Source organism: Crocodylus porosus, unplaced genomic scaffold (assembly GCF_001723895.1).
Source record: "Crocodylus porosus isolate Cpor-Errol unplaced genomic scaffold, CroPor_comp1, whole genome shotgun sequence".
In the NCBI taxonomy this organism is placed as follows: domain Eukaryota; kingdom Metazoa; phylum Chordata; order Crocodylia; family Crocodylidae; genus Crocodylus; species Crocodylus porosus.
Window position 1 is genome coordinate 38,468,326 of NW_017728918.1, and position 19,701 is coordinate 38,488,026.

A 19,701-nucleotide genomic window follows, 5' to 3' on the forward strand; every position below is an offset into this window, starting at 1 on the left:
GGGCTGGGGGTAGCTATTGGTAGTCTTCCAAATTACTTTAACACTGTAGATATATCAATAAAACATTGCCCAACTGATTCCTGTCTCTCTCTCTTTCTCTTTATAGTGGTCTTATGTATTAATTGTGGAGGAACATGGACTTGGGGGTATTTTACAAAGTGACTTTGGGATTTTTTTTATCAGGGTTTTTTCAATTTTCTAATAGAAAACACCAGAATTCCTGCTAGGGAGGCCAGTGGCAGGACCCTGCCTGCTCAGAGCTGGCACCTTGGAAAGGTCACATTGTATCCTGTACAATCAGTAGTGTTTTCCAGTGAATATCTATGAATGGCTTCCTGTGTGTTCTTATATAATGTGACCGTTTCAGAATATCTACATGAACCATATTCATGATGACCCTCTTAACTGACACTTGTAACAGCCCAACTAGCTATTTAACATGCTTTATGTCTCTCTATACCACATTTTCCCTGGATAATTTGTTAAAGTTTTAAAAAAACTTGACGATCTACTTTGAAAGACAATGCTCTCCTTTTAAGAAGACATTTAGTCTTTTATCTAGCAAAATGTAAATGGTCAGCAGAGAGTAATGATGGCATAATCCTACTGTCATTTACAAAGTACCTGTGCTTCCTAGTTTTCTGTATAGCTTTGCTACTCTTGTACCTTTTAGAAAATGTCTGTGAGAGTAATTGGTAGACAGAATGTTATAGACTGATAACCTCTAAATATACTTGAAAATCCTATTAGAACCAATGTGATAGATGACAAGGTCCTTGAATTCTGTGTCTGCCTATTAGTCTGTACCATTGACCCTTTCCTCGTTGATTCTTTTCACACTACAGGGGAAAAATCAATATTTATCATGTTCCACATGAAATCTAATGTAAACCAGGCTTGGAAACGATCGTTCTTTGTACCTTTCATATACTTCTTAATATGTGGAAACTGCAGCTAAGAAAAGTAGTCTCTGGAGATTTAGACTCAGCTGAATAAGTCACTTCAAGCAAGTGAGCCCTAGCCTGTGAGCTTATTACCATTAGATCCATGCAAAGCTCAGCAGATTCTTTTTCTAAAGTGTTCATCAAATGTTTTCCTTGATGTGGAGCCAAATTTGTGAGTTCTAAGATTCTGTGACCTCCAAATCTCAAAGGAATAGATTGTCACACACAGACCTATGGTTTCCTTTTATTCTTGTGTTTATCCTTATACAGGTTGTAATTCTATCCATAAAAAGAAAAACAGAAGCTACTTGCTTATAATCCTTCAACCACACTTGCCCCCTCAAATATAAAGGGATGGGAAAAGGCTGAGAGAGATAGGAAGCATTGGCCCAAATTCCTTACTTACCAGTAATCCTCAGTGAAATCAGACTGTAAAATTACTGCATAGCCTATAGGGAATCTTATTCAAAGCAGTTGTTATATCTGGTTTTGCAATTAAGCTATTAAATAATTGATGTATGTTTTCATGACAAAACTTTCATATACAGTGAAGTCACATCTTACGCAGGGGTTAGGTTCTGAAGTCAGCACGTAAGGCGAAAATCGCGTATAGTCAAAATTACCCTTGGGCTTGCCCAGTGGTACAGTCTGCTCCCTCCCCCACCCAGTGGTACAGTCCCTCCTTCCTGCCCAGCACAGCCTGCACCGAACTCCCGCTTGGCCAATGTGCACAGCTTCCCAGCAAGGCTACTACCAATGTAGCTGCTTGGCCCTGTGCATAGTGCCGTGGGGGCAGCTGCAGGCTGAATCCAAACAATCGGTACTCCAGGGCATATGCATATGATGAATTCGCGTAACTTAAATGCGTGTATGATGTGACTCCTCTGTATTTATAAAAGTATATAATAATCATATATTTACAGGGGTTAAAGTAGGAAATACCTCATGGGTTTTCTCGTCCCTGTTACTACAGGGTGGGTTGTTTTCATTCTGTTGGTGTTGAGACTATTTTATACACACCAAAAAAAGAAACCAGAGGCCATATTTTTAGCTTTATTGCATATGGAGTTGCATGAAGTAAGCAGGGGATATTTTCATGTCAGTGATCTCAAGTACTGTCCAATCCATGCCTTAAATCTTATTGAAAGTCATCAGAACTTAGTCTCCAATGTCATTTTAAAAAAATAGGACCTGGACTTCTAAATCCATTGGATGCTTTTGAACATTTTTCCTTCCTTAACAGTTTTGCTTGATATTGGTTCCTTAATTCTATCCCATTCTATCCAGTTATACTTCCTTTCATTATGATAAATAATTTTTCTTTACAAATTTCTGATATTTGTACATCTCCCAATACAGTATGCTGTATACATTTTATTAATACATATTTTATTGCTTCTTCCAAATGATTCAGGTATTACATAAACAAGTGCATCATTAATACGTGCATTATGCCACAGTCATTTTTTTGCAACAGAATATAAGAGTGCTTAATATTATTCTGTGTTTAGTGTCTGTTTCATTCTGGCTTTTGGATGCGGTCTGACACAGTGTCTGATTTTGTCAGTCAATATTTTCTGTCTAAAAATTGACAATGATAAAGAGTCCATGTGGATTATTCCTGCCTGGGAAATAACATTAACCAATCAGGCTCTACTTTGTCAACTTGACAAAACTACCTTAAACGTCTGTTTACTTCTGGGTCTAATTCAAAGTGTTAACTTTTGTCCTTGAGTGTAAGACCAAAAAATTGTTCCCTAAGTCACTTTTTTTTAGGAATAAAAGAACACAAATATAAAATTAAAATTCTAATTTTAGGTACCTGAAATCGTCCTGATTTTCAGGAAAAAACTAAGCAACCTAACCTGTTTTGGAAGAACCATTAATTTGGTATAAAGTAAAAACTGTCTCCATAACAGCACTCACTTTTAGTTATTCAACTGAAACTCAAAATAAGTCAGTATTAGCGTTTGTGATAATAGGGAGTTAGTGTCACATTGAGAATTTCCTTTTAGGACAGAAATCTAGATAAATGTTGTAGGTCACAAATGGTCTTTACAATTGTTATACGTGGCAATATCTACAGCTTGTCAGGAATGCTTACTCAAAATGTTATAATTCATGGAGGTTGCTAAGTTTTGTTTTTGTAAAAATGTCAAATTAGGAATGAAATATAGATTTCCCTTGCTTTATGTGGTACATGCATTCCCAGAAAACTGTGCATAACTCAAATTTGCATAAAGTGAACCTTTTAAAAGGTTAAAAATTGGAATACACTCCCACAGTAGTAAGGGAGGGAGTGGTGCTGGGACCATGGAAGAGGTGGGGGGAGGGGTGCACCACAGCCCACTGGCTGCAGGCAGGTGGCATTGCCTGCTCCCGGGGCTGCAGCAGGGAGCAAAATGTGGGGCATGGGATGGACGTGTGTGGCTTTTGCTGCTACATGTACACCAGCTACATGTGCTGGGCTCTTCCTGGGGGGTTGTGTGCCCTTGGATCTGTGCATGAGATGAAGGCAGGCTACAACTGTGGGCTGGGGCCCCTGGCAGCACTGGGCTTTTCCTGGCGGGGGGCTGGGCCATGCTGTACTCAGGAGGGGGGCAGCAGCAATTCTGGGAGGAGGGTTTTTTGGGTGTAAGAAGGGTCATCACATAAGAGTGAATTCAGATATACAGAACCTGCATAAAACAAGGGAAACCTGTAGTTTGGCTGTTGCCTGAGTTTGGAAGAAAAATAAATAATGGAAGTTCTCACAGGATGAAAATTCTGATTGTAAACCAGCACCAGTAGTAACTTTTGCTAACAATGGACCTAAGCTTTAAACAGGAATACTAGTTGTGACAAACTCCAACACTGTATTAACAAACTTTTTTTTAGTATTTATTATTTTTTAAAACTTTCACAGCTTCTTACTGGATTTAGTTCAGTCTCAAAAGACCTTAACCATGACCTTTAAATACCAGGCACATTTAGGTCTTTATCCTGAGAGATGTTGAGCATGATAATTATTCATTTCTTTAAAGGGAGATGTATGCATTAAAATCATCTCAAGACCAGACCTAGGTAGATTTAACCAGTCTTTCACTAATCATGCTGTGTTAAATATATAATATTATTGTTTTCTTTACAGTTCATAAACAAACAATACATAAACTTGAAGGTTGTATTTACTGTAGGAGGTACTGGAAAATTCCCATTGAGCCTTCTGAACATTACTTTATAAAATATAAATGGTTTATGCTAATAACAGGGATGGCTACAAAATGTCAACATCAAAGCAAGTTTAACAAACAGTTTTCACTCATTAAAGTTAGGTCCTTATTATTAATACTGAGATGTTGTTAAACAGCAGAGAACTGATAATCATTTGTTCAAAGCCTGAGTCTGTATTTATGTTGTATCTGCTTGTAAGCTACAGAAAAATCAAATAAAGTGGAGAAGACAGTTCTAAATAGCTGCTTGATGTCTTAAAATCTCAGTGTTTCACTAAAAAAATCAATTATATTAGGGCATATGCATACATTTCATCATGCAGTACAGTAAATCTGGTGCATGGTTTCTGTTTGTTTGTGTCTCTCTGGTCCTCTCTAGTTGGCTAGATACACACTATTCTGGTCTATTTTTGTTAGTTGGAAACTGAAAAGAATTGTTTTCATCTCCAGAGAAGAGGATAAAGCTATTACAGTTGTTTGTTATTTGGAAAGAACTGCAATGTGCTCAGTGTTTTACAGAAAATGAGAGAGAAACAGTCCTTTCCACAAGATGTTCCAAATCAATCAATCAACCATAGAGAGCAATTCAAATACTTAAAAGTACTAGATTACCAGGAGATAGACCACTACTCCAGTGTTAAAATAAGGGTTATTACAGGTGACTGAAAACTGAAAATTATTTTTAGCAGGAAATTAAAACTCTTTTTCTTCAAAATTTGCAGTGGATTTTTTGTGGTGGTTTTTACTTTTTTTTAAAGGGAAATCAAAATCTATAAATATTCACACTTTTATCCTGAGAATAGGTATGGTGTGCCCCCAAACTTGCTCTCTCCCAATCATGCACTTATTCCAGTAAAACATTCTATTCAAAATATCCTTGTGCAATATAGCCTCTTGACAACATCACTTTTACACTAGCTGTCTCTTACAACCACTTTGAATGAAACGTTTCTGTTTTCTACTAAAAAAAAGTTGTCTCTAACTTTTTTTTTAGCAAATGGTAAGCAGAAAACCCACATCTTATACTGCAAAATCATTGTATTTTTTTCTGGAAAAAAGCAAGAAAAGGACTCATTTGAACAGTAGGTCTCATAGGAGCTGTGTAAGTATCATGGGGAGGGACAGGTCCCCAAGTAAGAAGTGAGCTCCAATGGGCAACTTGAAAATTTCTTTGGCAGGGGTGGCCAACCCACAGCTCTGGAGTTACATGCGGCTCTTCAGAAGTTAATATGCGTCTCCTTGAATCCTTGCACAAGTACACAGTGATGTTCTATAGCTCTTCTATAGCTGTTACATCACATCAGGTGACTGCTTGCAGCAAGCACATTACTCAGTTTGGACTCAGAAGTTTGGACTCCAGAGCTGCATGTTGGCCACCCCTGTATTTCCAGTTTGAGAGGTGAATCTGTTGTATGAACTTACTTTTTTGAGCAAGCCAGCAGCTAAAACAGTACATATCTGCCAAAGACAAAATTGAAACTAATTGCACATAACTCTAAATCTTTGTTTTCTCTAAAATATATTTGAATTTTTATGTTCTTTCTGTACCATCTAACCTTATCCAAGAATTTCATGCTCATCCACAACCCAGCACTGATATCTTTTTAGAGGCCAGTGGACACTTTTGTAAACAAACACCAGCAATATTGCAGTTCTCATCTGACCTGGAAAAATATGTAGCCATTTTGATTCCACATAGTCATCAATACATTGCATTTATAGTACTTACTGTTTTTTTTAAATGAAAGTATCACTTTTTTAGTTAAGAAAATGACTTGGCTGAGCAAGTGAAGAGTCACAGGTAGCATGACACACATTACTCATCCTACAATCACTCTACTCCTGAATCACCTATGTAATTGAAATAGAAGTATCATAGACCGATAATTATCACAAAATTGCAGAACAAGAAGGCAGCAACATTTATAGAGTGAGAAAGATTGTGTTTTGGAAATCAGCCATGCAGGAAAGGACTTAATGTACATGTCTACACATGAAATTAGTGTGAAGGAATAAACTCCAGTGCACATCACACCAGAGTTTATTGCTCCTGGGCATCACATTTTCATGTGCATGCAGGACAGCAGCACATTGAACTGGCTCAGAGCAGCCCCAGCTGGCAGGGACCCCTGGGGGTCAACATACCAGCCTGGGACTCTTACAGCTTCTCTCAACATGCTGGGTAAGGGCTGGCTGGGGCATTAGGATGTGCCAGTATGGAGCCAGCTGGCTGGCAGCCCTGCACTGAAGCAGCCTTGTGTCTCATCCCGCTCCATCAGCATCTACTTTGCTATGGAGTAAAAAAACTCCTCAGCAGTATACCTGTTGCAGAGTTTACTAGTGACCTAATAGTGCCTCATGTGTAGATGCTGAGGCTTTACTGCAAAGCTAATTAAGCAGCTCCACAGTAAACATCTTGTGTAGGTGCCAAATTTGAGTGCCTAATGCAGTATGGTGACAGAGAAAAGCAGTCTTTGGAGGTATAAGCAAAAATATATTGAATAGAAATACAGAAAATATATGACCATAACATCTAGCAATAGGGAGACACTTGCTAAGCTGCTGCATTTGGTTTTGGTGTCTAAGCTTTGAAAAAGATATTGAGAAGAGATATTGGGAAGGGATCGGGAAAAGTCTATCTAGGAAATTTGTCTTATGGTAAAAGACAAGAATTTCTAAGCTTCTAACTTGCAAAGAGAAGGTAAAGACTTGATCATAATGCACAATTACTTATATTTAATACTAGAGGCATTTTTAATGTTTTAGACAAATCAAGCTTAGATCAATGTATGGAAGATTAAGTTAGGCAAATTCAAAAGACAGTCAAAGAAAATCAATCAATCAATCAATTAGAACAGCTTTTCTAATGAAGTAACAGAGAAACATCACTTGAAGTCTTTCACGTAACACTGGACATTTTCTAGGGTATGGTCATTGGCAATCCCTCACAGCCATTGCTTTCCATGGTTGTTATACCTGTGGGTCAGAAGATGGCTGACAAGCCCTATCCAGGATCAGAAGACTCTGTTGCTGCTCAGGCACATGATTTATGTGGGGTAGGTGGGTATGCTATAGCTTGAACAGAAATTGTGGGGTTAAATATGGTATTACTGAAACTCCATTATCATAAAAAAAATAGAATAATAGAAAATTGTGGTCCAAAACGGCCTTATGAGGTCATCTAGTCCAACCCCTTGCTCAAATCTGGACTATACCCAGCTAGATCATCCCAGCCAAGACTTTGTCTAGCAGGACCTTAAAAACCTCCAAGAATGGAGATTCCATTACCTCTCTGGGTAACATGTTTCAGTGTTTTACTACCCTTCTAGTGAGAAAGTTCTTCCTAATATCTAACCTAAAATTTCCCTTGCTGCAACTTGAGACCATCACTCCTTGTTCTGTCATCTGCCACCACTGAGAACAGTCTAGCAAAATTTCTGATCAGCAGCTGGACTCCATTTCCCAGCAGCCCTTGCCCACACCACTCTCTGGTCTTCATGAGGACTCTAGGGTGGCAGGGTCATTATGGCTCCATGCTGTCACAGCCCTACTACTCCTGGAGTCTCCATGGAGACCTGCCTGAGCAGCATTGGGAGTCCAAGTGGCTGGGCATGGAGCTGCATCCAAGGTTAGGATCAGGATCTTGCAGAGGTCACAGCATCAGTCAGAGTTGGGGCAGAGCCATGATCCATTGTGTGCATGTCCCTGTCCACAAAACCCTATTAGCCTGATGATCCAGATAGTTTTCTTTCCATCTTATGGTTCATTCATTCAATCCATAGTTTCTTAGCTTGCTTCAAGAATATTTTGGGGGACAGCACCACCATTCCATCCAAGACTGCTGAACAATTTAGCTGAAGTCATTGCAGGCCCACTGGTGAACCTCTCTGAGAATCTGTGGCACTCAGAAGAGATCCCAGAAGACTGGAAGAGGGTCAGTGTTGTGCCCATCTTCAAGAAGGGGAGGAGAGAGGACCCAGAGAACTACAGGCTGATCAGCCTGACTTCAATTCCAGGCAAAATCCTCAAAACAATTCTCAAGGAGTCCATATGCAATGAGTCAGTAGAAGGCAAAATTCTGAACAACACCAGCATGGTTTTGTTGTGGGTAGATTATGTCTGACTAACCTCAGCTACTTCTATGACCAAGTTACTCACAACCTGCATAAGGGAGATGAGGTTGATGTCATTTACTTGGACTTTAAGAAGGTCTTTTGACTTGCTGTCCCTTGAGGCTGTCCCATGAGGCTGTCAAGGTAAAAGTAAGGAACTATGGACTCAAAAATTAAAGGATCAAATGGGTGGGAAACTGGCTGTGGGGTTGCAACCAGAGAGTGCTAATAGAGGGGTCTATTTTGACCTGGTGGAAGGTAGCCAGTGGTGTCCTTCAGGGTTTGGTACTTGGACCAGTGCTTTTCAACATCTTGTTCAATGATCTGGATGTTGGGGTGAAACTGACAAAGTTTGCTGATGACACTAAGCTGTGGGCAAGTGTGGCCATGCCTCAGGGTTGGCTGGCTATCCAGGCAGACCTAGACAGATTACTTAGAAGGATGGACCACAGCCAGATGCTGTTCAACACTGAGAAGTGTAAAGTGCTCCATCTGCTGAAAAAAAAATCTGGAACAAACTTACAGGCTCAGTGGTGCTATGGTAGCTAGCACCATATATTAAAGGGACCTGGGGTTCATAATTGACCATAAAGTGAATATGAGCCACTGGTGTGATGCTACAGTTAACAGAACAAACAATACAATGGCATGCATCAACCAATGCATCTCAAGCAAAACTAAGGAAGGTATTGTCCCACTGTACTCATCATTGGTGAGGCCTCATATGGATACCATACTTCAAGAAGGATGTGGAGAAGGTTGAGAGAGTTCAGAAAAGAGCTACTCATATGATTAGAGGCCTGATGAGCAAGCCGTACGAGGAAAGGCTGACAGGTATGGAATTGTTCAGCCTACAAAAGAGAAGATTTCACAGAAGATTTGGTGGAAGCTTACAAATACTGTATATCAGGGGAGAGCATCAGGGGCTAGGAGAACAACTATTCACTAAGGTGCCCCAGGGGAAAACCAGGAGCAATGGTCATAAACTCCTAGAAGAAGGGTTCAGACTGGATATAAGGAAAAACTTATTCATGGTTCATGTGAACAGACTCTGGAACAGATTCCCAGTGGGGGTGGTGTAGGAACCTACATTGGACATCTTCAAAAGGAGACTGGACGCACACCTTGCTGGGTCATTTGACCCCAGAGGTCTTTCCTACCCAGAGCTGGACTCAATTGTCGCATGAGGTCCCTTCCAACCCTGAACTTCTGAGAATCTGTGACTGTATCAAAAGCCTTGTTAAAGTCAAGGTATGTCACAACCACTGCTCTCCCTGCATACAGAGGCAGTCATTTAATCATAGAAGGCAATCAAGTTTGCCAGGAAAGACTTGTCCTTGGTGAATCCATACTGACTGTCCCTAATCACCATCGCCTCCTCAAAGTGCTTTTCCAATTGCCTGTCACTTCCCCTGATGAATATGAGTTTTCAAAGATAACATCCAGCAGATCTGCAATCACATCCGCAAACTCCCTCAGCACCCTTTGGCATATTGCATCTAGCCACAAGGATTTGCACATGCTTACATTTGCTAAATATTCCCTAACCTTTTCTTTCACTACTGTTGGCTGCTTACCCAGTACCCACACTGTATTGCCAGGTGCGGTAGTTTGGGAGATGAACTTGCCTCTAAAGGAGGCAGTAAGTACTTCAGTCTTTTCCACATCCTTCGTCACTAGGTTGCCTCCCCCATTCAGTAAGGAACTGATGCCTTCTCTGATCTTCCTCTTGTTGCTGACATACTTGTAGAAACCTTTCTTGTTACTCTTTATGTCCCTTGCTAGCCAATGGTGTTTTGGCTTCCTTGATTTCATCCCTGAATGCCCAAGCAGTACTCTAATACTACTCCTTAGAGATTTGTCCAAGTTTCCATTTCTTGTAAGCTTTCTTTTTGAAATTTAGCTCACTGAAGATTTCCCTGCTAAATTAAACTGGTCTTCTGCCATACCTGCTCATTGGTATGGTTAATTTCTTTACAATACAACTGGCTCTCCTTTTCCCCTTAGATTCACAATTATATTATGGAACAGTAAGTAAGGACTGAGATGTGAAGAAGTCAGCTTGGTATTTTTGTAATACAACAAATGCTTTTGAAATGACAAACAAATGCCTCAGACCAACTGCATGGTTGGAAGACACAGACAAATTTTCAGTTGTGTGTTAAATATAATACATACTCACACATGCATAGGTGATCAGGATTGTATTAGTTTTGAATTATGTTTGTATTCACTTTTCACAGATGCAAATTATATATGTACTGCTATGCTGGAAGTTGGATGACTCCCAGGGAATTTTGTAAGGAAACAACCATTAAAGCCCAAGAAAGAAAGCTTTCTGGACAGTGTGTTGGCGGGAAAGAAGTTTGGGACTGTGAGCAAAGAAATTACATCCTGCTACTCAATTCTTACTGTAGCAGATGTCAGGATTCTGTTTCTTTAGAGAAACAGAATTGTGTTCATGGTCTTTCTAAACAAGAAGCATAACATAAGATAAAACAAACCTTGCTGGTCCTCATAATGGAAGCAATTTGCCAGGCCCCAGACCTGACAATTAGTTGGACAGGAAAGGGGTAGCAGGATTTGAAGCAACCTAATAATATTAATTAATGTGGTGAATAATCATTAAAAAGTTGAATTTTGGTCAATGGAATATGGTGTATATCCCTATTGACTGAAATGATAAACACTCAAGGAACAATACTGGGAAAATACACCAGGTTATTAGGGTGTAAGCAGGTAGCTTAGCTTGCTGTTTTAGGCAAGTTAGATCCATTCTCAGTTTCTCAGGCCAGATTTATCATAGAATCCCGGATAAAGGTGGAAGGGACCTCCAGAGGTCATCCAATCCAACCCCCTATCTGAAGCAGGATCATCCCTATCCTGACCATCCCATACACTCCATAATCTAACCTCTTAGTAAAGCTACCATCAACCCTGACACAACACATGACATAACACCCTAATCTACCGCACGTAAAGCAGAGGGACCATGGAAGCCAACATCCTATTTCTGTAAAATATTAATATCCACTCAAGAGATCCTAGGAAGAGGGCCAGACCTCCAGCTACACAGGAAGGCACCCCAGTCCATACCAATCTGACTACAGAGTAAAATTCTGTCCCCTTACCAAATATGGCACTTGTTCTAACCCTGAGCAAAGGGGCAAGAACCTTTACTCAGGAACCTCCATACTTAAGTCCCAGCAGGACCACTGGCACATCCCAGTCAAAATCCACGTCTTTGGCTATAGTGAAACTCAATGCCTCTGAGCAAGGAGTGAAAAGAAAAAAAATGAAACCCTGTCACATAGCAGAAATGGGGAGGGAAGGAGCCGAATTCCATCCCAGCCCCACATGGTAACAAGCAAAGTTCAAAAGCATGGGGAATACCCACAATAAAACATAGGCTGTGCTTAAATCACCCCAGACCAGAGGATGCACAGCCTATGCTTGAACACCTCCACTAATGGAGAGTCACAGCTGTCCAAGTAAAATTTTGAAAGGTGCTGGCAACACAAGAGTTAAGTTACGGTTATGCGCAGAGAAGACAGGTTCATGGAAAATTCCACCGTATGCCTAGCATGTGCCCCCTGGGCGACCTCAGGAGCTGTCAATCAGCAATGACCTACTTTCCAGCCCTGCGCAAACTCAGTTACTTCACCAGGCTTGTTCTGACGCATGCCTGGTTGGTAACTGCATGAGGTAATTACTCTGGAACCTTCTTGCAACTAAGCGCCCTGATTGGCCAAGGGGTAACTTTATAAGGCTAGTGAGCCCCCACCTTGGTGCGGGTTGTTTTGGAGTTGGTGGGCATTGTGGGCATTTGGTGAGTGTGTGTGTGTGAGAGAGAGAGAGAGCTTCTCAACCTGGAAACAGAGCCTGCTATTAGCAGGGACTGTGAAACAGGGAGAGATTGGGTCTCGGACCCCGGGTCTTCTCCTCACCACCCCACGCAGCATATTAGTTTTCGATTTTGTTTATCTTCATATTGATCTTCTGGTTATTGGACTGACTTTGGCACCGGCTACCGACTACGATTTGGATCATCCCAACCTACCTCAATCACGACCTCGTCTCATCCTACCTGGCATTCGACCTCGGCACCATTCACCATTCTCCGATCAACCGTTGTCCATTTGGACTGGCGTCATGATGTTTCTTCATTCTACGAGTTACAGTTTTCATTGTTTGTTTACTTCTGATTAATGAGCTGTTGACCAGCCCTAGGACTAGCCAGTGAGCAGCCGCACCTATCCCATAACGGGTAGAAAGCAAGGGCTTTCTGGTGAACTCTGTGGGCCAACAAAACCCTTTGTTGTGTATATCTGTTTAACTGTAACTGAAGACACCGTACCTACGCATCAAAGCGTAAGTCAATAAATCACCTTGTTTGCAACCACCATCAGTTTCATACCTCAGACCTCCTCGCCAGTAATCCCACCTGTTCCATGTTCAATCTGCCACCCTGGGCAACCGTGACACTGGGGCTTGGTTCATCCCCCTGGGACAACAGCTAGGAACCAGCATACAATAGTTTAGGCTTTGTGTTTTGTTGAGCTGACTCTAGGATCCATGCTAAGTTATTACTAATGGGCAGCCTTATTCTTCACCAGACAACTTGAATCCACAACAAACAAAACAAACAAAGACTTTGACATAGTTGGATGGATGGATACCTGGTGGGACCCTATCCATGATTGAGTGGTAAGTATTAGGGGCTAATAGCTGTACAAACAGGACAGAGTGGGGGAAAGGGGGATGGAGGGTATTATTCTCTATATTAAGGAACAATACCTGTCATCTATAATCAAGGTGGGATCAGAGGAGAGGAAAATTGAGGTAATGTGGGTCAGAGTACAAGGGGGTCAGAAGGAAGGGGACTTGGTAGTGGGTGTCTATTACAGACTACCACACCAGGAGCATGAGCTAGACCTGGACTTCTCAAGGAAGCTTTCAGATACAGTACACTCAAGAGACATGGTTGTCATGGGTGACCTAAACTACCCTGACATCTGCTGGGAGAAGCAGTCAACTAGATCTGACCATTCACATTGGTTCTTAACCTGCATACAAGACCTTCACCTAACACAGGAGGTATAGGGTCCCATTAGGGGAAATGCCTTACTAGATAAGGTGTTTGCTACAGGGGATGACCTTATGGGAGATCTGCAGATACAGGGTAACCTAGGGGACAGTGACCACCAAATGTTAGAATTCACTGTCTGGCAAAAGGCAGGGAAGATAACCAGTAGGGCAGAAGTGCTGGACCTCTGAAAGGCTAACTTCAGTGAGCTCAGGAGATTAGTAAGCAAGGCACTGAAGGACAGCAGCACTGGTGGGATGGGAATGCAGAAAGGGTGGTAATTCCTCAAGGGAAAAATCCTTTGGGGACAGGAGACAATCCCATCGCACATAAAGGGGGGCTAAAGGGCCAAGAAACCCTCTTGGCTGAACAAGAAAATCCAGGAAAGCCTAGGAATGAAAAAAGAGGCATACAGACTATGGAAGAAGGGGGTAGCCACCAAGGAGGAGTATTAAAACTTGGCTCACACTTGCAGGGAGTTAGTTAGAAAGCCCAAAGCATCAATGGAACTCAGGCTAGCAGCAAAAATTAAAGACAAGAAGTCTTTCTTCAGGTATATATGAAGCAAAAAGAAGGCACATGGTAACATAGAATACCTACAGGACAGACTAGGGCAATTGGTGACAGATAAGAGGGACAAAGATGAGCTCTTCAATATTTTTTTGCTTCCGTATTCCTGAACATGGATCAAGACAAATCTCCCAGTTGAACTATAGGCCAGCACAGGAAGAACACCAACCCATCAACAGTTAATGCTGACCTAGTGATGGGACACTTGGAGGGCCTGGATGTGTTCAAGTCAGCAGGCCCAGATGACCTTCTTCCAAGGGTGCTGAAGGAATGTGGCCAATGTCACAGCAGAACCACTGACACAACTGTTTGAGCACTTGCGGTGCTCAGGACAGGTCACAGAGGATTGGAAAAGGGCCAATGTGGTCGCTATTTTCAAGAAGGGTAGAAAGGAGGATCTGGGTAACTATAGGCCAGTTAGTCTCACCTCTATCCTTGGAAAACCTTTGAAAAAATTATTAAGGATTACATTTGTGGGAGTCCAGCAGGAAAAACAATGCTAAAGGGCAACCAGCCTGGATTCATAGCAGGTAGATTCTGCCTGACTAATCTTGTTTCTTTTTAGGCCCAAGTCACAAAATGCGTAGACACAGGAGTTGAGGTTGATGTCATTTCCTTGGATTTTAAAAAGGCTTTTGACATGGTGTCTCACCCCATTCTCATAAATAAACTAAGTGGCTGTGATGTAGATGATTACATAGTCAGGTGGGGGGTGAATTGGCTTAAGGGGTGCACCCAGAGAGTGGTGGTGAAAGGGCTGGTATTGACCTGAAAGGATGTGGGCAGTAGGGTCCCCCAGAGTTCAATCCTCAGGTCAGTGATGTTCAACATCTTCATCAGTGACCTGGATGAGGGCATGGAGAGCACACTGTCCAAATTCAAGGATGACGCCAAATTATTCATAGATTAATAGACTGTAAGGCCGGAGAGGACCTCAGAAGATCATCAGGTCCAGTCTCCTGCACTAAGCAGGAAAGATAACTGGGGGTCAGGTGATCCCAGCAAGGTGACTGTCTAGTCTCCTCTTGAAGATTTCCAGGGTAGGTGATTGCACCTGCTCTAGATGGAGTTTATTCCACACCCTGGATGCCCTGGCTGTGAAGAAGTTTTTCCTAACATTAAGCCTGAATTGATCTTCCAGGAGTTTGTGGCCATTACTCATAGCTTTCCCCTCAGGTGCCCTGGTGAACTGTTGCTCACTAAGACCTTGATATACTCCCCTAGTGTAGTGGTCATCTGCTACCAGATCCCCTCTCAGCTTTCCTTTCCTCAGGCTGAAGGGTGCTAGATCCCTCAGCCTTTCCTTGTATGACTTGCCATGTAAGACTGATCATATGGGTGGATCTTCTTTGGACTCTCTCAAGCTTATCCATATCTTTGTTAAAGTGTGGGGCCAAGAACTGAATGCAGTACTCTAGCTGTGGTCTCACCAGTGCCGAGTAGAGTGGAAGAATCTCCTTCTTGGTTTTGCCAGAGATGCATTGATTGATGCATGCCAGAGTATTATTTGCCCTACTGGCTACAGCATCACACTCCTGGCTCATATTCATGCTGTGGTCTATTATTATCAACAGGTTCCTATCATTTGTGGTGCTAGTCAGTTTGGTACCGCCAAGCCTGTAGGTGTGTTGAGGGGTGCTTGTCCTGAGGTGGAGCACTTTACATTTCTCAATATTGAACTTCATCAGATGTTGAACTTCATCAGATTCTGATCCACCTAACATGCTACCCTGTCTAGGTCTTCCTGTAACTGTACCATATCTTCAAGCATGACCATGCATCTCCATAATTTGGTGTCATCTATAAACTTGGCCAGTGAGCTCTTTACCCCCATATCCACATTGTTAATAAAGATTTTGAAAAGTTCTGGGCCAAGCACCAACCCCTGTGTTACACTGCTGCCCACTTCTCACCACAATTACACAGATCCATTCACTACAACTCTCTATCCTGCAGCCAGTTTATCACCTACCTGACTGTCCCAGAGTTAAGCCCATAATCCTCCAATTTTCTAGCAAGGACACTGTGGGATATTAAATCAAAGGCCTTTTGGAAATCAAGATATACAATGTCAACCTTTTCCCTTGTGTCCAGGTTGTGTGTTACCTGGTCATAGAAGGAGATGATGTTGGTAAGGCAAGACCTTCCCACAACAAAGCCATGCTGTCTGTCATTCAGAATGACTTTGGACATCTCCTTCAGCACTCTCAGATGAAGATCATCTGGTCCCACTGACTTGTATATATCTAATTTTATTATTTGGCCATATACCAATTCTACAGTAATAGTAGGAAGGCAGTTGTTATTATTATGGGTCAAAGTAAACACACTAATTGGCAGGGAACAGATTCGAGTAGATTTGGACAGGTTGGGAAAGTGGGCAGAGCAAAATAGGATGCAGTTTAATAAAGATAAATGCAAAGTACTGCACCAGGGGAGAAGGAATCTTCAACACACTTACAGCCTGGGAGATGACTTCCTAAGCAGCACAGCAGCAGAAGGGATCTTGGAATCATAGTTGACTCTAAAATGAACATGAGTCATCAGTGTGACAAAATGATCAGTAAAACTAACAGCACTCTATCATGCATTAGCAGGTGCATCACAAACAGGTCTAGGCAATACTTCTCCTCTATGTGGCATTGGTAAGGTCACAGTTGGAGTACTGTGTTCAATTTTGGGCACTGCACTTCAAGAAAGATGTGGAAAACCTTGGGAGGGTCCAAAGGTAGGCTACTCAGATGATTAGGGGCCTGCAGAGAAGTTCCTATGAGGAGAGATTGAGAGACGTGGATTTCTTCAGCCTGCACAAGGGAAGGCTGAGAGGGGATCTAGTGGTCATCTACAAATTCCTCAGGGGGGAACAGCAAGGAATAGGAGATGCTCTGTTTACAAGGTGACCCCTTGGAGTTACTAGAAACAATGGCCTCAAACTGACAGAGAGCAGATTTAAACTAGACATGAGGAAGAATTTCTTCATGGTAAGGTTTACCAGAAACTGGGATGGGCTTCAAAGGGAGGTGGTGTTCTACTCTACCTTGCAGATGTTAAGGAGGAAACTGGACAAGCAATTGGCTGGGGTCACCTGACTTAAGGGCTCTTACCAGCCCAGGGCAGGGAGTCAGACTCAATGATCTAATAAGGTCCCTTCCAACTGAAAACAACTATGAAATCAAACAACAGCCCTCCCCTCATCTTCTCCATATGTTAAAAGAAGTGTGGGGAGGGGGTATTTTATCCCAAGACAGGACAGGACATCCACAGCCCAGCCATATCTACCTCGAGTTCATAAGTCTTATAGTGGCTCCACATTCATTAGCTGCTCATCTCTCCAGCTGGCCCTGAGCTTCCCAGCTAGACAGGCCATTACTTGCTGACCACCTGCAGTTGGGTTCCTAGACCATGAGGGGCCAAGAAACTCCTTGTAAAGCGCTTAATATATGTTTTACCAAACATCATTTTAATTAATTTAAAAAGAATTAAAAATTCAATTAAAAGATCAAATATTAAATCCTCCCTCAGTGAACTGAATAATATATATGCATACAGACATGTCCTAATTATTTACACATAGAAATAGTTAGAGGTTCTTGCTTATGGATGCTATTTTAATTCCACTATAAACATTAACAGGCTCAGAGTCAGAGTAGATATTTGTTGTAGAAGTCCCCTGCCCACTTCCCCTTCCCCTTCCCCTTCCCCATCCCCATGACAAGTCAAATTTGGGAATATTTGCATTTACTGAATCAGTAATTTCTAACTTCTAACATAATATTGAGAAGTCTTTTGTTTGTGCTTCCAAACAGTTTAGATCCCAGAACAGAGAACCTCTTGAACAAATCTGCAGATAACACAAAACCTGGAAGGACTGCAAACACATTGAAGGATAGCTTTTTAATACAAATCTTGATAGACTGGAGAGTGGGCTAAAGCAGCTCTTGGTGGGGAGGGGGACATTTTATTTAGAGTGGTTCCCAGACAGCTGCTCTGATTAAAACAGCTCACCTTCATGTGTATTAAGCCCCCTACATTTCAAAATGGCCATGGGGGTGTTTTAACTAAAACTCATTTGATGAGGCTTAGTTAAAGTGCCCCCACAGCCATGTTGAAATGTGTTTGTGTGTATGTTGTGGGGATAGGGAGGGGGCAGCTGGAGGGAGGCTTAATACACATGATGTTGAGGGGTTGTTGAAGCATTCTGATTAGAATGTGAACAAGCATATTTATAGGCAGTATATGAGTCTATTATTTAAGGTTCTATGACAATTTACAGAGAAGATAACACATATCATGGACATATCACGGACATATTATTTCATAAAATCACCATTTGTTTGTTCTATACTTTATAAACTTATATAAGAAGATTATAGAAAGTGCCTGATTTTCAGTCTTACTTCTTCCTGGTGTTAACCCACCTGGGTGCTCTTCTTAACATATTCTATCTTTTTTTTTTCAAAATTTGGTTAAGTATGCTGTTGCACTGAACCTGGGAATTTCTTAAACAGTTCCTTGATACAAATTGCAACAGGCATACATAAATAATGTGTGTGGGGAAAACTACTGATTTACAAGAAAATAAATGACAGAACTAGATGTATATTTATTCCTAAATTTGTAATAGCGTGTATTAATAATACATGTTTATATTAGATTAAGAATGGATTATATGAATAATGTAACAGTATATTAGAAATATGTGCATTAAGATTTTTGGAACTGGAATTTCCACAGCTGGAGAGGCCAAGAATCTGTAGAACTGGAGATAAGGATTCCAAGGAACTTGTTATGTCATACTTACAGCACTGATTCATAGATTCTATTTTCCCTGTGCCCCTCTGTTGACTTAATTTAATTTAATTAATTCATATGATTTTATATTTACTTTAATTTCAAGATAGATGATGTCGAAGACTATGAGAACCGAAACTGTAGTTACCTTATTTGGCATTGTGAGAGCTCAGTGCCTATCTGAATAAGGCAGTTGCTTATATTTGTCAGCTATACAATAGCCTGGGAGGTGGTCACTGTCCAACTCTTCTATTGAAACTGTGCAATTGAATTTTCAGAAATGAATGAGTCACAGGGTAGGAAGTACAGCAAGCATAGTAGAGCATGAGTCAGTAGCTTAGTGGTTAGGGTACTCAATTGGGAGGGAAATGAATTCTTCATTTAACATTAGATATATATTTGATTTTAAACAATCTTAGCCTAGGGGATACAATCCAGCTTTCCTACCTGCCATCAGAGTGTGCCAACTGCAAGACTAGACTAAAAAAGTCATTACTTGCTCTCTCTTTCTGACTCCATATTGGCCTGACTACAGCAGATACATCTGGGCGGGGGTGGGGGTGACAACTCCCCTTTGTAGTCTACCCAATAGCTTTGTGGTTAGGGTAATTGCTTGAGCAGTGGAAGGTGTAGGACTGAACCACTGACTGCTCTATGACTAGGTTCTTACAGGGAAACTACTAGGACACAGCATGTGAGTCCCACTCACTTATATACATTGCTTCAGAAGACAACTCGAGATCTAGAGCTCAAGTGGAGAAAGATACATAGTATGTCCTGCTTAGTCAGGCACTGAAGTTTCAGAGACCTAGGATCTCAGACACACTTATGTTGCTTTAGGTAGTCTGGTGATTAGCTTTTCAGGATTCTAATTTACCCATCAGAGGAACTTGACTCTCGTCTGTACTGTACAGGCTTAGATGCCTATCTATGTTTACTTGAATCAGCTACCTGGAGACATCTAGCCTAAATTGCATACTCCTGTC

The 19,701-nt window shown here is 41.5% G+C and overlaps 1 long non-coding RNA gene across 1 annotated transcript; it reads left to right on the forward strand.

Moving 5' to 3' along the window:
* The first annotated feature begins 7,134 nt into the window (after positions 1 to 7,134).
* Positions 7,135 to 17,520, forward strand: LOC109312210. Its single transcript, XR_002101742.1, has 3 exons — positions 7,135 to 7,220; positions 15,541 to 15,543; positions 17,509 to 17,520. It is a non-coding gene; the product is annotated as an uncharacterized LOC109312210 (long non-coding RNA).
* The last annotated feature ends 2,181 nt before the right edge of the window (positions 17,521 to 19,701 follow it).